This window comes from Papaver somniferum, unplaced genomic scaffold (assembly GCF_003573695.1).
Source record: "Papaver somniferum cultivar HN1 unplaced genomic scaffold, ASM357369v1 unplaced-scaffold_133, whole genome shotgun sequence".
Classification (NCBI taxonomy): Eukaryota; Viridiplantae; Streptophyta; class Magnoliopsida; order Ranunculales; family Papaveraceae; genus Papaver; species Papaver somniferum.
The window spans coordinates 12,321,107-12,324,418 of NW_020622492.1; positions in this window are offsets into that span (position 1 = coordinate 12,321,107).

Below are 3,312 nucleotides of genomic sequence, written 5' to 3' on the forward strand. Positions count from 1 at the left end.
CATAGATTATGTTGATGTCGTATTTACGAAGTTTACAAGATAAGTGTTATACTTCGTAATTCAATATAGTTCCTTGACACTTTGATCATAATGATATGACCAAGTTTAATCACTAGAGTGTTATAAATATAGCTTTTCATGTTATATTTTCAATATAAAGCGACTTGAAAGATACGTTAGGAATAGAAACAAGTCAAGTCAGTATTATTAACCTCAAGTTGAAGGATGATATCTTCATTGTAGTCATTACTTCTTCACATTCATCAGGTCTTTAGAGTAATACTTGTAAGTCTCAACATTCCTAGACTTTCAAGTCTTACCTAAACGAAGTTTACTCTAGTAATTAATTAAGCGACTTTATATGAGTTTTGATACTAAAATATGACAACCAAACTTGACATACCAACACTTGGTGGGTTCAACCGAGCTATGCTCTAACAAGTATTGTTTTCTAAAGTAGGTACTTCACTGCATCTGAGAACTGCCTATCATCCTCAAACAGATGGGAAAATAGAAAAAGTGAATGCTTGTCTAGAATCTTACTTGAGGTGTATGACCTGTTTTAAGCCTTCAAAATGAGTCTCATGGTTATCTCTAGCAGAGTGGTGGTTCAACACCTCATATCATACCAGTTTGAAACTCACTTTATTTCAAGCACTATATGGGTATGGTCCTCCACAGTTTGGAATTATTTCTTCTCAAGCTAGAATACATGCTTTAGTGGATGAGTATTTACAACAAACACAAGACATGGGACTACTACTAATAGAAGCACTAGAGTATGTTCAACATAGAATTAACCAACAAGCTGATAAGAAGAGATCATAAAGATCATTTGTTGTGGGATATTGAGTGTACTTGAGATTTAAACACTACAGACAGTCTACTGTGCAATTGAAGAGAAATTTGAAACTAACTACAATATTCTTTGGTCCATACCAGGTGGTGGCTAATATATGAATTACAGCTTCCAACTAAAGTTGCCAGCGGGATCGAGAACTCATTCAACATTTCATGTTTCCTAACTTAAGCCGAAGGTAGAAGTTGGAGTAGTAGTTCAGACTAGTTTACCACTTGGAGGGAAATTGCAGACTAACCCGGTGAAGATACTAGCAATAAGAAGCACTAAGAAGAACCAGCAGGAAGTAACTCAGGTCTTGGTGAAATAGGAAAGCATGTCAGAATCTAAAGCTACTTGGGAAGATAAATTTTTGATGAAGAAGCAATTTCCAAAGCTGATCCTTCAGGACAAGGATCTAACAGAGTAGAGAGTAGTTGTCATGACCCTGTTATGGGAAACCCGTTAGTGAGGGGTTCCTGAGTAAGTATGTAGGTGATGTTAGTCTAGTCATTAGATTTTAATGATGTTAGTTGGTTACTCGTGTGTTCCACATGGAAGGGTCAGGTGAATGTAGTCCATACATTCAGTTTGTGGTTGTAAGGAAAACTATCGAAAATTAATCAAACTTCTATCTTATCTTATTCATTCATGCTCTCTCAAATTTTGTAGGCAGAAACCGAGTGCCTAAGATTCATTTATAAGGTATATTAGTATAGAGGTCTATCGTGACCTAATAATGAAAGTTGAACCGAGCCGTTTGACCCCGACTAAGGCGAGCCGAGCCAGCTCTGTAAAGAGACTTAGGGTAAGGTCGGGCCGAAAGGGTAGCTATGTAAGGAGCTGAGCCGTTTGGCTTCGTCTGAGGCGCGAGACGTTTGACCTCGAGTAAGTCTGAGACATACTGAGTCGTTTGACCTCGGCTGAGATGTGTGGTCGAACGTTGACCTATAAGAGAATAAGATCTTTTACCTTTGAGTGGTGGAGTCATTTCTATTTAGAACGTCCGGATCTTTGCCTTCGAGCGATGGAGGCCCTTATCCTCAGAGTGATGAAGGTCGTTCACCTCGAAGTGATAAAAGATCTTTAAGCCTAACTAGGCTTCTTCATCTTTGAGATAACTTCTCTTTCTTCAGGAGTTGAACTTCGTCTTGAACTCTTTCTTGGTGGTAATTTTAGGTTTCATATTGACAAAATTGCATTTGAGTTCACACGCTCCTCTGCATGACATGGTAGCTGACCGTACTCGTGGGCCTGAGTACCGTCGGTCCAAAAATCACAATCTACGACAACAAAACTGGAACTCGATCTAAAATACCGAAGCCACAAATAAAACAAATATTAATAGGTGGCACAAAATGGAAAAACACTTAAGATACATCAATTGATGTCCTAAAACCGAAAAGACAAATACATGATGAATAATTCGAAAATGGTATTCAGTATAGAAAAAATCAAAAAGATAAATAAGAACATGAGAGACTGTGTGTTTACCTGCTTTGTTCATAAAAACAACGAGAAACAAATAAGAAGAATACCTAATGAAATTAGTCAAGAAAAATTTGAAATCAGAGAAAAATAGTGAAAATTAAAGAAACAAATAGAGTTGAGAGATGATGAAATCTTAAAAAGATAATAGCCTGTTAGCAATGGAGATTACCACGAAAATGAAAAATAATACTAACATAAATCAAAGAGAGAAGAGATTACCACAAATCATATAAGATGAAATACCCATTCTTCGAATTATTCTCTCTTTACCTACAAAATAAAGAAAAAGAAAAATCGTTAACAAATACATTAAAACGAGAACCAATCAAACATAAACGAAAGAAAGAAAAGAGCGGTACAACTCTAGTAAGCGAATTAGTGTTTTGAGATAAGATGTGAGAGAAGCGGCACGAATAAAAATACTTTCATTTATTATGTATATACAGAATCAAGAATGGTTAGTATCTGCGTTTTCTTAGCTAGGAGTCACAGTCTTCTTACTCAAAGTAAATATAACAGGAATGATAAGTGATGAGTGTTTTTTTTCCATATCTACAAAGAAAACTTCCAAAAATATTTTTGTAACTAAATTTGGCATAAGATCTTAAACGAAACCATCGACATCGGTACTATAAAATAGAAATCCATATCTAATAGGGTTGGTAAGTACCTACCGTAAGTTAATAGTCCCAGATTTGTTTCCAGAATTAAATCTAACAAGATCGCTAAACAAAATAAAAAATTCTTATTAATAGGTTTTGAAGGAAAAGAACAAGGTATATACTCGAATTTTTTTCTAAATTTGTTTTAAGGATTTTAGATTTAATCAATCAATAAGTTTTGGTTAAGTTTAATTAATTATTGTAATAGTTGTTAACTTTTGATGGTTAGGACGAGGCACGTGGACGGAGGAGATGAATTAATGAATCATTAGGGTTTTTGGTTTCTGCTATTTAATCAAGATTGTAAGAACCCTTGCTGTT